The 21,990-nt window shown below is 37.8% G+C and overlaps 1 protein-coding gene across 4 annotated transcripts in view; it reads left to right on the forward strand.

Moving 5' to 3' along the window:
- The window catches only part of LOC126106493 (uncharacterized), a 96,406-nt gene that overhangs the window by 50,882 nt on the left and 23,534 nt on the right, over positions 1-21,990 (forward strand). Inside the window, exon 1 of one of the 4 annotated variants that reach the window (XM_049912802.1) lies at positions 6,599-6,729. The exons of the other annotated variants lie outside the window; for them this stretch is intronic. The gene's annotated coding sequence lies outside the window, so the exon portion shown is untranslated. Of the gene's footprint in view, positions 1-6,598; positions 6,730-21,990 lie in introns of those variants that run through there. 4 annotated transcript variants of the gene reach the window in all.

Genomic DNA, 21,990 nt, shown 5'->3' on the forward strand with positions numbered 1-21,990 from the left:
GAAGGCCCATTCATGTACCCTTGATGACTGCATGACATAAACCTTTATGCCTCACCTGTGCCTATATACACTGACATTGGACTTTGATCACTGGAAACATGTTGCTTGGTCAGACGATTCTAGTTTCAAATTATATCGAGCAGATGGACATGCACAGGTGTGGAGACAACATTATGAATCCGTGGACTCTGCATGTCAGCAGGGCACTGTTCATGCTGGTGGAGGTTCTGTAATGGTGCGGGCCATGTGCATTTGGAGTGATATGGGACCCTGAATCATTTTGATATGACTCTGATAGGTGACATGTACGTAAGCATCCTGTCTGATCACCTGCATCCATTGATGCCCATTGCACACTCTGATGGACTTGGGCAATTCCAGCAGGACAATGCAATACCCCACACTCCCAAAATTGCTACAGAGTGGCTCTAGGAACACTCTTCTGATTTTCAACACTTCCGCTGGCCACCAAACTCCCCAGACATAAACATTATTGAGCATATCTGGGACGCCGTGCAATGTGCTGTTCAGAAAAGATCTCCACCCTCTAGTATTCTTATGGATTTATGGGCAGCCCTGCAGGGTTCATGGTGTCAATTCCCTCCAACACTACTTCAGATATTATTCAAGTCTATGCCATGTCATGTTGCAGCACTTCTGTATGCTTGTTGGGGGCCCTACACGATATTAGGCAGGTGTACAAGTTTTTTTGGCTCTCCAGTGTATTTACAAAAGAAATCTGTGAGACAGTAACAATAGTCACATTTATAATCATAATCATTGGAGAACTATTGTTTAAACCCTAAACTTCACCCCTTGTTCCTGAGAGGCCTACCCAGCATATTATGTTTTGTGAACTCTGTGAACCACTGACCTATTTACTTAACCATAGGCACTTTACCAGCTAAAACCAGGTGCTTTACCAGCCACAACCTGTGTCCTTTCTACAACTCTATAATATGAAATAATTCTCTCTTCATCATAATCCACTGATACTTGATTAATTCTGCCATTATGCTACACATGTTCAGACAGATTTGTTAGGTGGACTTTATGGTATCACACTCACTGAGCCACAAGGGAACAGGAGCAATGTAACAATGACATCATGGATAATGATCTGTCTTGCATCAGTGGTATCAGTGCCTCACTACACTGCTTTGAGACAGTGTCACATGATGTAAAAACAAAAAACACAGATTATAAGATACTGCTGTGATATAATCTATGTTTTACTTTCTCATCATTGTACTACTGTTTACAACTACCTTAATAGACAATAGATCGAGCAGAAAGAGTGGAGAGTGGAACTGGAAAGAAAGGTAAAAGCTCCACATGTGATTCTTGCATTCTGGGACATCAAACTATGTATCTACTGGTGTAGACCTTTTAGGACCTGTTAAATTCATAATTCACATAGCAAACCTATTTACAGCACTCATATCTTCAATCACCTACTCTCTGCATTGGCTTAAAATTCCCTTGCTCCCACAGCCTTCCACATCTCTTCCAAGCATTCTCCCCACAATGTCTAATGTTATGCCCTCTGTCAGCATACCCAGCATACCACATTGTGTGATTCAATACAAGGCATTATATGACCCGATAAGTTACACTATATGCACATAACCAGTCTCACTGGTTCACCACTTGGGCCCTTCCCAACGTATCTGTACCTGACATAATGGAGAAAAGGACAGGGTGAAGAGGACAAATCTAGGAGCAACAGACACAATATTTCAGCTAACAGAAAATACCTAATCTACCTTAAACCCTATTCTTTGTCTAGGATATGAACAATGCAAAATACCAAAAACATATTATTTAATAGCAGAAAGGATTGTACTAGGCTAAAATCCACTGTCTATCACAGAAAGGACCAGATTTACAAGACTGCTACAATTAGCTTCATCACCCTATAAAATTTTCCAAAATGTTGTTCCTGACATCTATGACAGAATTTATGAAAAAAATCAAAAGAAGTATTTCAGGTATTCTCACAGTTTCACAGCTCATTGGTCATCTTAAATCCACCTGGAACTCAGATTTCTTGTTGTGAAGACTTTTACATGTTCTAACACTGGAGAAAATATGGAAAGGGGTATTAATACTGTTGTAGATCACTGGAACATTGATCAAAGTGAAAAACAAAACTCATTCATGACACTGAGTATAGCATGGTGAAAATTTTGGCTCAGTATGATTCAGCTAGATGTTTTAGTCATTTGCTGTCTCATTTAGAGTTGGACCCAAAGTAGCAGGAATGGTCACCACTGGTAGACATCTCATAATGCACTTCAATCATTCAAACTTAGTTCATGGAAAACTGTAATGTCCCACTGATCATGAGTTCATTAGAGACAGTGTGTGTATGGAGTCATGTCTCTACTACTGAAAACTGAGTGTCACATTAGGAAATGGCATAGCAGGAATAAGGTAACCTACCTCCATGCCCAAAGTCACTAACATGTGCTTGTGCGGAGGCATTCAGCCCAGGAGCAAGCGCCAGTTCAGATCCTGGTGGTTGAAAAAAATTTCACTGCCAGTATTTGGCATGCAAGGGGAGATGAGGTGGTGGCATAAAGTTCATGACTGCAAGACTTTGTGCCAGTGTCCTGGTTTAAATACCAAACCTCTCCACAGCTTCTCATGAAGTAAGGGCATGTGACACTGTTGGTTGGGATCTGTCCATTGAACAGGGACATTAAACTTGGTGCCCTCAAGCTGTTATTTGCCAGGAAACTAGTCTGAGGCAACTGTCCATGGCAGTCTATCCTTCACACACACACACACACACACACACACACACACACACACACACACACACACACTATAGATACATGTAGTAATAAAAAAAGTAAACAACAACAAAAAATTAAAAAAAAACAGGAATAAGATTAACATTAATGTTAATCTTAATATAACAGAACATTAAGTAGGGTGTTTGGAACATTTGTGATTGTGGTCTACACAAATGATTTAATGGTAATTCTGGAGGGCTCTTCAAAAACTGCCATGATTGCTGATGATATATGTACATTGATAGAATATCCTAACACATCTGTACCAAACACAGCCAGATGAATAACAGAAAAGGATTACAGCTGGTTCACAGCCAACACATTAATACTTAAACTTGCAAAAACCCATGTTTTTGTTGGTGTTGTTGTTATTGTTGTGGTCATTGTTGTGGTCTTCAGTCCAGAAACTAGTCTAAGGCAACTGTCCATGGCAGTCTATCCTACATCTCTGAATAACTTCTGACAACTAAATCCAGTTGAACCTGCTTACTGCATTTTCAGTTGGAATCCCCCTACAATTTTTATTCTCCTCACTTACTCACATTATATAACTCAATAATTCTTCATGTCTCAGAATGTGTGCTATCAACTGATCTTGACAGATTTATGTTATGGAGATGCTGAAGAAACTGAACTGGCTAACTCTTTAAGGTATGTGTAAAGTAACATGTGAAAGCCTACTTACAAAGTTTAAAGTACCAGCTTTAAGTGATGGATCTGGGAATGTATCTTGCCCATAGGGACCTCGAATTACAGCATGCACAAAGGCATTTAAGTAATCATTTTTTCCAGTCTCCATGTGTGAATTGAATCGAGAGAAGCCCTAATACATGACACAATGGAAAGTACCTTCTGCTGTGCATCACTCCACACTGGATTGCAGATTATGGATGTAGATGTGAGATGTTATACCCAATGAACTGTACATTGTCACAGATGATCTTAAAATTAATGTTTCAGCTTTTATTTAGCTAATACAAGTACTGTAATACATTAAGTCTTTTCATTGTATAGTGTTTAAATAAAATATACATCCTTGATTATTTCACAGATACATATTTGTAGGATCAATGAACTGTGACCAAAGTAATATCATCACTTATTGGTGCTGCTGAGAAGTTGGTCTTGTAATATTGTAATAGGGTGGATCTGGTTTAAATCTGTGCCCAAAATGCAAATCTGTATTTTACCTAATATCTAAAAACCATTTTAAATTTTTGAGTTATGTTTCTTTTGCTGTTTCCATTTGCTCTGTACAATATTTCACTCTCCATCTGTTTACACTGATAAACTGGAACTTCAAGTAACAATGTGTACAATGTTTGTATTTTAAAATTTAATGTCAAGATGTCCAACTCAGTGCTACAAGTATTCTGTGGACTTGGTATAAAACTATCTGACATATATTCGTACACCTTATTGCTTGTTATATCAGTGCAACCTCCTGTGGAAGGTTAAAGTGACACATTTAGCTCAGCACTATGGAATCTGATTTAGCAAAACCAGCAGTTGCTTATCTTACAGCCATAAGCATTTCTTTGGAATATCTGCCCACATGTGGTGGTGTTGCTGATATGAGGGTAAGGGGCAAGGCAAAATGTCCTGACACTAGTCTTTCCAGAGAGCTGCAAAGTTAGTGGATTTCTAACAGCACACAAAACAGCACCAAAAATACACCAATGTAAGACTGCTCATACATGGCTTTAATTTCATTTACTTATCTGCTTATTCAATCTTTTTGATTATATGTGATGTAATTTACTAGATGATGCAGTAGGTTTGACTTAAATCCAGTGTTTTCAAGGACAAATATTCATATTTATATATGTATAAACTTAACATTAATATCCAGTTACTGAACAAAGGTAGTGGTGTTGCAAACATTTTGTAATTAATCTGTCAAATACATTGCTATTTATTATATATTTTATAATTTGTTGAATATTTTTGCTTTCGACAAGACTGTTAGGCAATTTGTATATATAGTAGTAGCAGATGATCAAAATATCAACACACTGAAAGAAAGCTGTTATTCAAGGAGTTTCAGTAAGCTAATCAACAAGTCTGACCTAAATCTAGTAGTAAGTAGTCCCACAAGGTACAGCAAAGATATGGGGACATTAATAGACAGACAAAAAGTACAGGTCAAAGACACAGCCATTGCTGAACCCCATGGGGAATTAACAGAGGTAACAGATAAGGTAACAATGTCATAAAATATAATTAAATGTTTCCCTGAAACATTTATTCCTAGCAAGCAAGAAGACCTGGGTTTGAGTCTCAGCTGCAGCACAAATTTTAATTAATTTTGTCTGCATCTATCATTAATGTCAGAAAATATCATTAAAGGACTGTGACAAACAAAGCAAGCAAGCCTATGGAGGCTACAAAGGTTAATGCAACCCAATAACTGGAGCAATCATATACCAAACAGTAAACATAAATAAGGGATGGGAATCATTCTCCAAAACATTATCTTGCATTAGTATGCAGGAATACAAAAGTTCAGTGCAATAACTATGTGCAAAACTATGTACAAACAATCTCAGATAAATCCAACACAATCAAACTGTGATGCCTATATGGACAAGAAGAGATCATATAAGAAATTGATAAAAAAAATATTAGATTAGATTAGATTCAGTTTTTGTTCCATAGACCCAAAAAATGAGATGATTCCTGTGGTGTGGAACATGTCAGAAAGTAAACATGAAAACATAAAACATTTGAATATAATATTCACTACACTGATCATTTGACAGGAGATTGTCGAAATAGGTGATTACAATGTGGTAAACTGAAACAGCTAATATTTACAGAATTAACATACTGCCAGAATGAAACATTGTTATGCTCTATTAATAAAATTATCATACTCAAAGTACCTAATCTTGAATGTTGTCACCAAGTGCTGTCAACACTGAAATCTAACAGACATTTTTACTTAAGCTGGCTTAACAGTCTATGCTAAGATATTCATCTATAGAGTAGAAGGAGTTGCCTATCAAAAAGTCTTTCAAATCCTGTATAAACCATGCTTTATCTTAAACCAAGGTTTTGATGGTTGCTGGAAACTTATTTGAAAATGTGTGTTCCTGAATATTGGACCCCTTTATGGACTGATGTAAGTTATTTTAAGTCTTTATGTAGATTGCTATTATTTCTAGGATTGGTACTATGTATCGAGCTATTGGTTGGAAATACTGAAATATTACTTGCAACAAATATCATTAAGGAATAAACATACTGAGAAGCAGTGGTTAGAACACAAAGTTCCTTTAACAGGTTTCTACATTATGTTCTTGAATTTACACCACCAATGATTCTTATCACATGCATTTCAGCCTAAAAGCTTTTGCTCAGTTTGATGAGTTACCCCAGAATATGAACCTGTATGGCATAATAAAATGGAAGTAAGCAAAGTATGAAAGTCTTTTATATTTATATCTCCTACATCTGACATCATTCTCACTGAAAATACAGACTTGTTTAGGCACTTAAGCAATTCTGCAGTATGCCCTTCCCAAATGAATTTATTATTGAGTTTTAATCCCAGAAATTTAACACTGTCAAACTCTTTGATCTGCATGTCTTCATATGTTATACACATGCTGGAAGGAAATCTCTTACAGGTTCTGAACTGCACATAGTGGGTCTTCTCAAAGTTTCATCACAGTGAATTAGGTTTAAACCATTTATTAATGTCAGTGAAAATTTATTAGCAGCCATTTATAAATCTGTATTTGACTTGCTACCTATTGCAGTGTTTGTATCATCTGCAAACGAAACAAATTTAGCATCTGGCAATGTAACAGACTAGAGGTCATTAATGTACAGAAGAAAAAGCAATGGACCTAAGATGCAACCTTGAGGAACACCACATGTAATTAATTCCTAGTCAGATGAAGGCTGACTGCTTACTGCACAGGTATTTTGCAACACCCTTTGTTTCCTGTTAGATAGGTAAGACTCAAACCATTTTGCAGCATTGCTGGTGACACCATAATATTCTAACTGACTTAAGAGAATGCTGTGTTTCACACAGTCAAAGGCTTTTGACAAGTCACAGAAAATGCCAGTAGCCTCTAATTTGTTATCTAATGAATTAAGCACATTCTCACTGTAAGTGTAAATAGCTTTCTCAATATCAGAAACCTTAATAAATCCAAACTGTGACTTGCTCAATATATTATTTGCAGTCAGATGCTTAAGGAGATGCTTGAAAATAACCTTTTCACATAATTTTGAGAAAGCCAGCAAAAGTGAAATTGGTCAATAGTTTGATGGTACCTCTTTATCCCCCATATTGTAAAGAGGCTTAACTTCAGCATATTTTAGCCAGTCAGAAATGTTCCACTGATAAGAGATTGATTACACAAATAAAAAGATAGAACTCAACTTGAATGGGCACTCTTTGATGAACTTCATTGATATGTTATCATAACCACTGGAATACTTAGATTTTTAGGATTTTATGATGGATGCTACTTCTTTGGGAGATGCGAGTGTCATTTCCATTTTACTGAAGCTGTTTTTAAAGACTTGTCTCAAATACTGCATTGCACTATTCACTGAACCTGACAACCCCAAGCTGTCAGTAACAGAAATGAAATACTTGTTTAAGAGGTTTGCAACACTACATGCGTTTGTTACCAGTTTTATTTATTTTTAGAGATATCTTTTCATCTTCCTTTCTGGTCCCACCTGCCTCTGTCTTCACTATATCCCATACAGTTTTTATTCTGTTGCCTGTTGTAATTATCTCTTTCTCATAATGAATCTGCTTCTATTTCTGGATTACTTGCTTCAATACTTTGCAGCATTCTTTGTAATTTTTTATAATTCTAACATCAGAGCTGTTTCTAGATAGTAGATACAGTCTCCTTTTTGTCCCACATTATATCTTTAATCCTTGTGTAATCCACAGTTTACTTTTTGACTTCTGTGTGATTTGAGGTACCTTTAAGCAAAAACAATTTTCAAAAGAGGAGGTAACTTTAGTAATGAATGTTTTGTATTTTCCATTTGAGTCAGAAGTATTGTAAAAATCTATCTGGTTCATGTCTTTGAGCAGCTTCCTGAATTTCTCAATTTTTGACTTATTTATTACCCCACTGTACTCAGATGTAATAGATTTTTTATCCTGAAAAGTTTGAACATTTAACACAAGATGCTGCATGTCATGATCAAATACACCATTTACCTTTGGTTTTGTGATATGCCTTTTTTCCCTGGATTTGTCTACAAATATATTATCAATAGCAGTCTCAGAGCATTTACATATCCTAGTTGCAAAGTTCACAGTAGGAACAAAATTGAATGATACTGTTACTGACTGCAATAATTATTCACGGACAGAGCTATTCAATAAATCCACATTAAAATCACCAGTGACCACTTGTTTTTTACCATGTGATGGGACAACAGAGCTTCCAGATTTTTTATGAAGAGGTTAAAATTTCCTGAAGGTGATCTGTATATACCTTCGATTATAACGGACTTATTATGAAATACTACTTCTGTTGTACAAGCTTCTAAGCACTGCTCTGAGCAAAATTTATTAATACCAGTAGTCTTGAAATCAAAACAGTTTCTGACAAATGTGGCAACTCCTCCTTCCTCCATATTTTCTCTACATAAGTAAGAAGTTAACTTGAATCCTGTAACATTTAACATAACTATATGAGTGGTCACATGATGCTTATAGAGGCAGATTATATCAACTGGTTTGCTCAACTCTAATTCTTCAGGATAAGTAAGCAACTCATTAAGCTTAACCCTTAGTCCTTGGATATTCCAATGCAGTAAGGATAATTGATTTTGTGCACTGGCTGAATTACAATTGCCTGAACCTAATTTTTCTATCAATTTTTTAATATCTCTAGTTTCAATCAGAGGCTGTCTCCATGAATTGTATACATTATAATTTGCTTTTTGGCTGCCTGTTTTACCAATGTCATTTTCAACCTGTCTCTGAACATCTTTTGTTTATGTCCTCCCTACCCTAAAAGAACTGCTGATCTGTCACTTTTAACCACTGTTTTTTTACCACTTGTGACTGTGCCCCCCACCCCCTTAAGTTATTTGCTATTAGCCCAGACAGTTTTCCCTTCCCTTGAGGTGAAGGCCATGACTAGTATTGTCCCACTTGCTGATAGAGTCAACGGGAACCACACTGGTATGAGACCCTATACCTGATCCAAGTAACTGTTCCACCCATAAATTAACTCTCATAACAGTAGAATTTAAATGAGGCCCGTCATGGTGCATCAGAGCAGACACAAGCCCAACACCAGTATGTCTCGTTTCTCATTGCTGAAGCAATCTTTAACAGGTAACTCTCAATTGAACAATCAGGGTTCCTATCACAGCTTGTAATAATAAGACAAAGACCATGTGGTCACACATAAAGAAAGAGAGGGAAGATGTAGATATGAAAAATGGTGTAATCATAACTATAAACAAAATGGGGACCCTATAGAAGTCAGTAATATTTTACATCAACATTGTGTTGACATAGTGGACAAATTAATGAAGCAAAACTCTCATGACAAAAATAAATACAAAGTACACCTCATGAGACAATGCATTTGTTCCTTTTCCCAACAAATGAACATGAATTAGTAAAAATAGTACACCAATTATCTACTAGACTAACTAAATCCTCCTGCAGTGGGTGGTAAGGCATCTGACTTTTCTCATAAACTTAGCTATGGAAGAAAAAATATTCCTGACATGTTTCAAAAAGAGTAAAGTGACCCTTATTATAAAATCAGGCGACAAGATAGATTCAGGAAATTATCAGACAATAACTATTACACCTGTCTTACCTAAAACAATAGAATGTGTAATTAAAGATGGAACAGTACATTTTACAGAATGAGGCCCAGGATGTGTTTAGGAGAGGTAGAGCCATGAACACAGCAGTAGCTGAATTTATAGGGCATGTAACTAAGCTACTAGATGAATGAAAGAAAGTTTTTGGCATGTTTCTTGACCTTTGAACTCTATTGATTGTGTATACCACAACATATTATTAAAAACTGTTATGGTAGAAGGGGGAAAGCGGTTGATATCATACAATCATTCATGGAAAATAGAAAACAGTGTGTAGAAATAAAACAAAATGTGAGCAATACTCTTACAAATGTCAACCCAGATTTTGAATCTGTTAAATATGGAGGGCCTCAAGGATCAGTGCTGGGCCCATTACTTTTTATTTTATATACTGATGATGTGTCCAAAATAGTAGGTGGAAATACTGTCATACATACAGACTGCACATCATTTATTATAAGTAGTACCTCAACAGATGACTTACAAAAGCAACCTTCTCTAAATGTGGAAAATGGAAACAATTATTACAGTTGAAATAATCTTTTTATAAATGTTAATAAAACCACATATATGTAAACACAAGCAAACAGAATACCTAACTGGAACACATGTCAAGCTCAGAGACAGTGATCTAAAAGAGACAGAAACATATAAATTCCTGGGTGTTACAGACAATAGGTACTTGACATGGGAGAAGCATATAAATAATATTTGTTGTAAAGTGAGTTCAAGTACATGTATGATGAGAAGAATATTAACAACAATAAACACACAACAACTGCTAACAATGTCCAATAGGCTAGTTCATTCACATATTTCATGTTTATCCTGGTCTGGGGAAATTCTGCAAATGTGTACATGCAAAGAGTGCTAAAGCTACTAAAGAGGGCTGTGAGATGCATAACAACATTATGTCCTAGATATTCCTGTTGAAATAAATTCAGTGAACTAAGCATAGTAACAGTAGCATCACTAGACATATATGATACAAGGATTTACGTAAAAAGTAGCCATACTGCATCATTAAACAAATATAGCCATAACTGCAGCATGATTATCATATTGAAGAAAATTGGCTCAAGTTAACTGACAAAGAGACTGCAAAAGAAGGGGCTGAGCTCATGGCATCACTTGTGCCAACTACCGTATTTACTCGAATCTAAGCTGCACATTTTTTCCTGTTTTTGTAATTCAAAAAACCACCTGCGGCTTAGAATCGAGTGCAAAGTAAGCGGAAGTTCTGAAAAATGTTGGTAGGTGCTGCCACAACTAACTTCTGCCATCGAATATAAGGAGCACTACACAGGCATGCTGTGCAGGCACAATGATAAATACTGGCAGCAAAACCTCTGTGTCAGTAAATAAATTTAAAAAAAAAAGGTGGAAGATGAGCTTATTTTTCCTCTGCCCCGAGTTTCGACCACTGCATTTTCATACATTATCCATCGAAGTAAATACAAATTCCGTATTGTTCATCTTCGAATGTTGCAGTGTTTCAATGTACTACGAAAACCCGACTGGCAAGACTGTTATGGATGTTTGTCAATATGGCCAACTCTACGTTCTGAATTTTTTCCTACCTGTGAGAAGAGATTGTTGCTAATAGGAACTTTTATGAATTTGAGTCACATGCAGTATTCTCTTCACCATAAGAATAATACGAATGTAAACGTTTTGCCATGTATTCTTTCGTGTTTGCTGCTGTCTCATTTAAATTCTGTCTGCCTAATAAACTATGAATCTAGAGTGAGACAACAGCAAACGCGGAAGAATATACATATCATGTCATGTTTATATTCGTATTATTCTTATGCGTAATAGTGATACAGTCAGAAAGACAAAGAGTTTGGGCAGACTCTTTGTCTTTAAATATGTCTGCTTGTGTCTGTATATGTGTGGATGGATATGTGTGTGTGTGCAAGTGTATACCTGTTCTTTTTTCCCCCTAAGGTAAGTCTTTCCGCCGATCCTTGGCTTACATTTCAGCAAGATAATGCCTGCCTGCACATGTCAAGAGTTCCTACTGCTTGTCTTCATGCTTTCCAAACCATACATTGGCCACCATGGTCACCAGGTCTCTACCCAATTGAGAACGTTTGGAGCGGAAGATTTTGACATTCTAATGCACCAGTTGCACAGAATTTGGCAATGTATCCCTCAATGCCCAGCTGAATAATTGCTTGGACAAGGGCAAGGGTGGATTAATGCATAACTGATTTGTTCAACTTGTTAAGCTCATTCTCTCAAAGAAATCATCCAGTTTTTCTGAAATTACAACCATTTGTTTGTCTGTACCTCTTTTTTGTACAAATCAGGAAGAAGTGGGCTTTTTAGAAAATTTATCCATAGCCTGATGCCACCTCAGATTAATATCTTTATGTATACATGGAAATTCATGTTACGTGTACTCAATGATCACTTCTTCTAGTCCCTTAAGTAATTTTTATTTGTTTGGCATTGTATAATACAATTTTTGGAAGATGGCTGGTTAAGGTATTTGCCATGAAGCAGACGTTAGCAGATTTCATCATCCTCTTGATTGTGCCTGGTATGGATATATTTGAGTTAATAACAATTATAATTAGGTCCTCTAAAAACATCACAGTTTTTCAACAGTCCTTCAATGATCAAGCTATATCATTTATACAGGTCAAGAACAGATGTAGTCTGAGTGTTGAACCTGGCAAGATTCAGTATTTAAGGTTTCCCCTCTCTGAATTTAGTTTTATTCATACTGTATCAAATTTTAGTATGGCCATGCATTTTGTTGTTGAAGTGTGATTCTGTCCACACAAATGTCTGCCTTTCATGCCATAAAATTTTAGTTTTTCTAGTAAAATTTATGATATGCACAATTACAGGGCTTGGCAAAATCACAGTAAATGCCATATGTTCCTTTTTAGTACTGGCAGAACTGACTGAAAAATACTGTATTGCTTTCTCTGTAGAGAATCATTTATTGAAAGTGAACTGAGCAGCAATTAAAAGGTTATTTAGAGAAAAGAGGTTCAAAATACTGTTGTATGCTATCTTCTTAGGCTAGCAAAATAAATAGATAAGAAAAATATAAGAAAAATTATTATTAAAAGATAGAGAGGGGACAGAGCCACATGACAGTAAAATATTTATGTTGTGCAGGATTATGCCATAAATGTGCATGCATTCTTGATATTTCAAAACAGTGCATAAGACAACTGATTCAATTATTTCAGAAGAAAATAAAAAATAGTACACTGTGCGAAAGTTTGCAGATCTCAATTGTCTTCTCTGTAACTTCTCTTGAAATAAGGAAAATTTTCTGTAGTTAATACTAATTCAAAAACATAAATTGAAGGGTAGTTTATATTTTAGAGAGAATCTAAAAGATTGTGAACTGATGATATGTTAAGTTCTCAGTAAGATGGTTGGTATGACACCTTTTTGAACAGGTATTAAAACTTGCTGTTCTCTGAGTTCAGTGTAAGAAGGATGATTTCATGAGTATTAACAACAAATCCATAAATTTCATCAGTCAGCATAGAGTAGATTAAGAGCTGACGAAGAAATCAACATGAATGATAAGTCTATGTAATAGGGGCAGAGGATAGTCCATTATTCAAACTGCTGCTAATATTTTTGCAGTAAATTTAAAATTTTGGCAACATATTGGAATTTCAGAACCTTTTACATGTACATAAGTTCCCCAATCATACCATAAACATCAGTAGAGATTTTAATTATCCAAAATTAATTTTTTAGTGGTGGGGATGGTAACACCTGTGAAACTTTACTAAATGCCTTCTCTGAAAACTACCTAGAACAGATAGTTAGAGACCTCATTCCTGATGGAAATATATTGGATCTAATGGCAACAAATAGGCCTGACATCTTTGAGGATATCCACATCAAAACCGGTACTAGTGATCATGACAACAATGATTACCAAAATACAAATGACAACAAAAACAAGCAGAAAAATATATATGTTCAGTAAACTAGATAAAAAAACAGTTGTGTCATAATGAGGAACTTGAAATGTCAGCACAGGGCAGGTATAGGTAGAGGAACTATGGCTGAAGTTTAAAAGAATAGTTGACCATGAACTGGATAGAAATGCAGCCAGTAGAATAGTTCATAATGGTAGGGAACCTCCATAGTATACAGTCACTGTAAAGAAACTTCTAAAGAAACAGAGATTACTGCATAATAGGTGTAAAACAAAGCATACAGCTATAGATAGAGGGATTCTGAATGAAACGCATTTGGCTGTCAAGAGAGCAATGTGTGAAGCCCTCAATGACTACTGTAGCAAAATATCTCTTATAGAACCTGAAGAAATTCTGGTTATATGTAAAGGCTGTTAGTGGCACCAAAGTTAGTGTCAAGTTCCAAGCAAAGAGCCAGGAAGTGAAATTGAGGGTAGCAAAGCAACAGGCTTAACTCCATTTTCAAACATTTCTTTACAAAGAAAAACCCAGGAGAATTGCCACCCCTGTCAGATTCTATATTGAATTTGTGTCTGAGTTAGCTGCTGTTCTAATTATAATCTATCATAGATCCATTGAACAAAAAAATCATGCCCAGATCTTGGAAAAACGTACACATCACAGCCATTTACAAGAAAGGTAGTAGAAGTGATCCACAAAACTATCATCCAATATCCTTGACATCATTTATTGTAGAATATTAGAACATATTCTGAGCTGAAACATAATTAGGTATCTTGAACAGAATGACCTTCTCAGTGCCAACCAGCATGAATTTCAAAAGCATTGATCATATGAAAACTAAGTCACACTTTTCTCACATTACATAATGAAAGCTTTGGATCAAGGCAACCAGGCAGAAGCAGCATTTCTTGATTTCTGAAAAGCATTTAACTCAGTACCACATCTACAGTTATTGTCAGAAGTCCAATCATATGAGGTATCAAGTGAAATTTGTGATTGGACTGAAGACTTTTTGGTAGTGAGGACACAGGATGTTATCTCGGATGGAGAATCATATGTAGAAGTAACTTTCGGTGTGCCCAGGAAAGTGAGTTGGGGCTCTTGCTGTTCATATTGCATATTAATGACATTAAAGACAAAGTTAATAGTAAAATCAGAATTTTTGTGGATAATGCAGCTACCTATAATGAAGTACTGTCTGACAGAAGCTGCATAAATATTCAGTCAGATCTTGATAAGATTTCAAAGTGGTGCAGGGATTGCCTACTTGCTCTAAATATTCAGAAATGTAAAATTTTGCACTTCATAAAATGAAAAAACGTAGTATCCTATGACTATAATATCAATGCATCACTGTTGGAATCAGTCAAATCATACAAATACCTGGGTGCAATACTTTATGGGGATATGAAATGGAATGATCACATAGGTTCAGTCATGGGTAAAGCTGGTGGTAGACTTCAGTTTATTGGTAGAATACTGGGGAGGTGCAATCAATCTACAAAGAAGATTGCTTGCAAATCAATCATGTGATAGGCTCTAAGATATTGCTCAAATCTGTGGGACCCATACCAAACAGGACTAACAGGGGATAGGTTCAGTCATGGGTAAAGCTGGTGGTAGACTTCAGTTTATTGGTAGAATACTGATGGCTCAACACAAAAGTTTTGTCTCAAGTACAGATAGTGTTGAGGATCAGTGGATGAAGTTCAAAACCATCGTACAATATGCTTTAGATGAGTATGTGCCAAGCAAGATCATAAGAGATGGAAAAGAGCCACCGTGGTATGACAACCGAGTTACAAAACTGCTGCAGAAGCAAAGGGAACTTCACAGCAAACATAAACATAGCCAAAGCCTTGCAGACAAACAAAAATTACACGAAGTGAAATGTAGTGTGAGGAAGGCTATGCAAGAGGTGTTCAATGAATTCGAAAGTAAAGTTCTATGTACTGACTTGGCAGAAAATCCTAAGAAATTTTGGTCTTATGTCAAAGCGGTAGGTGGATCAAAACAAAATGTCCAGACACTCTGTGACCAAAATGGTACTGAAACAGAGGATGACAGACTAAAGGCCAAAATACTACATGTCTTTTCCCAAAGCTGTTTCACAGAGGAAGACTACACTGTAGTCCCTTCTCTAGACTGTTGCACAGATGACAGAATGGTAGATATCGAAATAGATGACAGAGGGATAGAGAAACAATTAAAATTGCTCAAAAGAGAAAAGGCAGCTGGACCTGATGGGATACCAGTTCGATTTTACACAGAGTATGCGAAGGAACTTGCCCCCCTTCTTGCAGTGGTGTACTGTAGGTCTCTAGAAGAGCGTAGCATTCCAAAGGATTGGAAAAAGGCACAGGTCATCCCCATTTTCGAGAAGGGACGTTGAACAGATGTGCAGAACTATATCGTTGGTAAAGCAGATGCCAGACTGAGATTCATTGGAAGAATCCTAAGGAAATGCAATCCGAAAACAAAGGAAGTAGGTTACAGTATGCTTGTTTGCCCACTGCTTGAATACTGCTCAGCAGTGTGGGATCTGTACCAGATAGGGTTGATAGAAGAGATAGAGAAGATCCAACGGAGAGCAGCGCGCTTTGTTACGGGATCATTTTGTAATCGCGACAGCGTTACGGAGATGATAGATAAACTCCAGTGGAAGACACTGCAAGTGAGATGCTCAGTAGCTTGGTACGGGCTTTTGTTGAAGTTTCGAGAACATACCTTCACCGAGGAGTCAAGCAGTATATTGCTCCCTCCTACGTATGTGTCGCGAAGAGACCATGAGGATAAAATCAGAGAGATTAGAGCCCACACAGAGGCATACCAACAATCCTTCTTTCCACGAATAATATGAGACTGGAATAGAAGGGAGAACCGATAGAGGTACTCAAGGTACCCTCTGCCACACACCGTCAGGTGGCTTGCGGAGTATGGATGTAGACGTAGATGTAGAGGTGCAATCAGTCTACAAAGAAGATTGCTTACAAATCACTCAGTAGATCAGCTCTAGGATATTGCTCAAGCGTGTGGGACCCATACCAAACAGGACTAACAGGGGATATTAGACATATACAGAAAAGGGCAGTATAAGTGGTCACAGCTTTACTTAATCCATAGGAGAGTGTCACAGAGATAGTGAAGGAAGTAAACTGGAAGACTATTGAAGACAGACAAAAACTACCCTGAGAAAGTCTATTAACAAAGTTTCAGGAACTGCCTTTAAATGATTACTCTATGAATATACTGCAACCGTCTATGTATCATTCACACAGAGATCATGAAAATAAGATTCGAATAATTACTGCATGCACAGAGGCATTCACACTATCATTCTTCTCATGCTCCATATGTGAATGGAACATGAAGAAGCCCTAGTAACAGATACAATGGGACATATCCTATGCCATGCACCTCAGGGTGGTTCGCAGAGTATAGATATAGATGTAGACATAAATACAAGAATTGCAGTTTCTTTCTACTGGTGGTTATCTTCTGGTAGTATACAATGGCTCTGTGCACTGCCCCCTGATGTGATGTAGGTATGTTAATTTTAGTCAGGTGTGCTTATAATAACCAAAATTACCGTATTTACCCGAATCTAAGCCGCACTTTTTTTCCGGTTTTTGTAATCCAAAAAACCGCCTGCGGCTTAGAATCGAGTGCAAAGCAAGCGGAAGTTCTGAAAAATGTTGGTAGGTGCCGCCACAGCTAACTTCTGCCGTCGAATATATGTAGCGCTACACAGACATGCTTTGTAGGCACAAAGATAAATACTGGCGCCAAAACCTCTGCGTCAGTAAATAAATTAAAAAAAATGTGGAAGACGAGTTTTTTTTCTCCGCCCCGAGTTTCGACCACTGCATTTTCATACATTATCCAACGAAGTAAATACAAATTCCGTATTGTTCATCTTCGAATGTATTAGAATTTCAATGTACTACGAAAATCCGACTGGCAAGCCTGTTTGGGATATTTTACAATATGGCCAACTCTACGTTCTGAATTTTTTCCTACCTGTGAGAAGAGATGGTTGCTAATAGTAACCTGATGAAATGTGAATCACAAGCAGTATTCTCTTCACCATTCACAATAAGAATAATACGAATATAAACATTTTGCCATGTGTTCTTCCGTGTTTGTTGCTATCTCATTTAAATCCTGTCTGCCTAATAAACTACGAAACTAGAGTGGACAACAGCAAACGCGGAAGAATACACCTATCGTGTCATGTTTATATTCGTATTATTCTTAGCCTAATAGTGATACAGTCAGAAATGAACCACGGCAACTGACTAGATTTTTAAATCTAAGATGACTCTAATTTCTGTGCAGAATTTGATGTACTAAAGAAGCGGCCGCATAGATTTTCAAACAGAGAAAACGGCACTTATAAGATCAAACAAAATAAGCAATCAATTCAAACCAGACGAAGCACGTGAAAAAGGAAGGGTACCCGTATAAATACGGACGGAGCGCCTGACGCATAGCAATGGCTACCTGGTAAAGCTTACGACTCAAACCAAACTACTGTAGCTGTATTGTCATTCATTTGACCTAAATTGTGTCTCATATTACAATGGACCAACTTTGTTTCGATTTGGAGGTGCGGCCTAAAACTTTTCTCTCCCCTTGAATTTAGAGTCTCAAATTTCAGGTGCGGCTTAGATTCGGGAAATCTTTTTTTCCTTTGTTTCGAGTCTCATTTTTCAGGTGCGGCTTAGATTCGAGTGCGGCTTAGATTCGGGTAAATACGGTAGTCACTATGAAAAAGAGAGAAGAAATTGTGATTTAAATGGTTACTTTTTATTCTAATATTGAATATGGTGTTGAGAACTCTCTCTGTCTGGAGAATTTGATTAAAAATAACCCTTTCAGAGTTGCTGTAGGAAAACATGTTTTGATATAAAAAAATTAATTGCTCCAGGGGTCAGCGTCGACTCCCCTTTTGTTCAAATACAAAAGAAAAATTCTGGCAGAAACATATGCAAATGATATTACTCCAACAACTCAAAATAAATCTTCCAAAGGAGAAAAAACTCTCTCAGAAAAATTAGATATTCTACACAAATAGCCAACTATAAATCGTAAATTGTTACAAACCTATTACACCAAGGTGAGAAAAGTCATGGGCTATGTCAGCAGACAATCTATGCGAGTGCCTTTGCTAACAGCATGACATAGCCTGCAATGCATCTCCTAGGCTTGTGACTGTATCAGTTGGACACTAAATGACTAGAAAACTGTGGCCTGGTCAGATGAGTCCTGATTTCAGTTAGTAAGAGTTGACACTAAGACTTGTGCATTTAGCATAGGCCCCACAAAGCTGTGGACTCAAGTTGTCAATAAGGCACTGTGCAAGCTGGTAGTGCCCCATAATGGTGTGGATTACATTTATAACGAATGGACTGGGTCCTCTGGTCCAATGGAACCAAACGAAATGGTTATGTTCAGCTATTTGGAGACCACTTGCAGCTGTTCATGTTCCCAACAACAATGCAATTCTTATGGATGACAATATGCCATATCATTGGGCTACTGTTGTTCACAATTGATTTGAAGAACATTCTAGACAATTCAAGTGAATGATTTGGCCACCCAGACTGCCCAACATGAATCCTATTGGACAAATATGGGACATAATCAAGAGGTCAGATCATGCCCAAAATCCTGCACCAGCAACAGTTTTGCAATTATGGATGGCTATAGATGCACCATGGCTCAGTATTCCTGCAGGGGACGTTAAGTGACTTGTTGAGGCCATATCACACTGACCTCCTGCACTATGCTGGGAAAAAGGGGTTCTGACACTATATCCCATGACTTTTCTCACCTCAGTGTATATCAGAGGTGTGTGTAATCCATCTAAATAACAAGTTCATTGACACAAAATGTAACACTGGTGTCACCACAGCAAAGTCATAAATATAATCAGTCTCTGACATGCAACACATTTAAAATAACCAGCCAGAAAATTAAAACTTAGATCAGCATTAAGATTGGAACAATTTGGGGAGAAAAAGCAAAGGCACACTGTTGCTGAGTACCATAATATTTAATTGGTTATGAGCAGTCTTTCTCGGATTTCCAATAGTAACATCGAGTGATGTACAACTTTCATTCAACTGAACACAGAAGTTTGAAACTTGTCTGACTTTGAAACTTTTTGGCAGATTAAAATGGGTGCCGGACCAAGACTCAAACTTGGGACCTTTGCCTTTCGCGGGCAAATGCTCTACCGACTGAGCTACCCAAGCATGACTCACGCCCCATCTTCACAGCTTTACTTCTGGCAGAACCTCATCTCCTACCTTCAAAACTTAACAGAAGCTCTCCTGCGAAGCTGTGAGGATGGGGTGTGAGTCGTGCTTGGGTAGCTCAGATGGTAGAGCACTTGCCCACGAAAGGCAAAGGTCCCAAGTTCGAGTCTCCGTCCGGCACACAGTCTTAATCTGCCAGGAAGTTTCATATCAGCACACACTCTGCTGCAGAGTGAAAATCTCATTTTGGAAACATCCCCCAGGCTGTGGCTAAGCCATGTCTCTGCAATATCCGTTCTTTCAGGAGTGCTAGTTCTGCAAGGTTCGCAGAAGAGCTTCTGTTAAGTTTGGAAGGTAGGAGACGAGGTACTGGCAGAAGTAAATCTGTGAGGATGGGGCATGAGTCATGCTTGGGTAGCTCAGATGGTAGAGCACTTGCCCGAGAAAGACAATGGTCATGAGTTCGAGTCTCGGTCAGGCGCACAGTTTTAATCTGCCAGGAAGTTTCATATCAGTGCACACTCAGCTGCAGAGTGAAAATCTCATTATGTCTGACTTCCTTAGCACAACAAAGCCAATTATTTACAAGCCTGCCATTGTAGTGCTATGAAAGATATAGCTACTACAAAGGTGTATCTTTAAGTATTGACAACTGTGTTTTCAATGTTGACAACAAGAATAGTAATCAAATATTAATTTTTCTCATTTAAATTAGGCCTGGGTGGTACTGAGTTATTAGGGAAATGCTCCTTTGTGGTCAGACGGTGGGACTTTGGGAGGTGGTGGGAGACTGGAAAGATAAGACATGGGAGATTTGCTTTTGTACAAGGTTGGGAGGACAATTACAGTCAGTGAAGACTTCAGTAAGACCTTTGGTGTATTTCAAGAGGGACCACTCGTCACTGCAGATGCGATGACCATGGGTGTCTAGGCTGTATGGAAGGGACTTCTGGGTATGGAACAAATGGCAGCTGTTGAAGTGGAGGAGTGGAGGTATTGCTGGTGGTTTGTAGGCTTGATATGGATGGAGGTATTAATGTAGCCATTTTGAGATGGAGGTCAACATCTAGAGGAAGGTGGCTTGTTGGGTTGAGTAGGACCAGGTGAAACAAAAGGGGGAGAAGTTGTTGAGGTTCTGGAGGATGTACATAGGTTGTCCTCAGCATCAATCCAGATCACAAAGATGTCATCAATTAATCTGAACCAGGTGAGGGGTTTAGAATTCTTGGTTTTTAAGAAGGATTCCTTTAGATGGTTCATGAATAGGTTGGCATGGGATGGTACCAATCATATACCCATAGCTGTATCCCATATTTGTTTGAAGGTAATGCCTTCAAAAGAGAAGTAATTGTGTGTGAGAACATAGTTGGTCATGGTAACAAGGAAGGAGGTTTTTGGTTTGGAATCCATTGAGTGTTGGGAAAGGTAGTGTTCATAGTGTTCAATAGCTGTAAGGCCATGGGCATTAGGAATGTTAGTGTAAAGGCAGGTGGCATCAATAGTGATGAGCAGGATACCATGTGGTAAAGGGAAAGGAACTATGGAGAGCTGGTGGAGGACATGGTTGGTATTTTTTACATATAAGGGTAGGTTCCAGGTTACAGGCTGAAGGTGTTGGTCTTCAAGAGAAGAGAGTATATCAGTGGGAGCACATTAACTGGCCACAATGGGGTGTCCTGGATGGTTAGATTTATGGACTTTAGGAAGCATGTAGAAGGTAGGAGTGCATGAAGTGGGTGGGAGGGAGGGGGGTGAGTAGAGAGATGGACTCCAGGGAGAAGTTCTGGGATGGGCCTGAGGATTTGAGTAGCGACAGGAGATCCTGCTGGGTTTCTGGAATGAGATCACTGTGGCAAGGTTTGTAAGTGGAAGTATCTGACAACTGGTGGAGTGCTTCTGCCAGGTAATTCTTGCAGTTCAAAGCAACAGTGGTGGAGCCTTTGTCTGTAGGTAGGATTGTGAGGTTAGGATCAGTTTTTAGATGGTGGACTGCACTTCTTTCTGTGGAGGTTAGTCTGCATGTTGAGGGCTTTGGGGAATGATAGTGAGACAAGGTTCAAAGCTAAGAAATTTTGGAAAGTTGTCTGGGATTGATTTCGGGGCAGTGGGGGTTGATCGTGGTTGGATGGAGTAGTGAACTTAGTTAGACTGGGTTAGGTA

The sequence above is a fragment of the Schistocerca cancellata genome, chromosome 10 (genome assembly GCF_023864275.1).
Source record: "Schistocerca cancellata isolate TAMUIC-IGC-003103 chromosome 10, iqSchCanc2.1, whole genome shotgun sequence".
NCBI classification, from domain to species: Eukaryota; Metazoa; Arthropoda; class Insecta; order Orthoptera; family Acrididae; genus Schistocerca; species Schistocerca cancellata.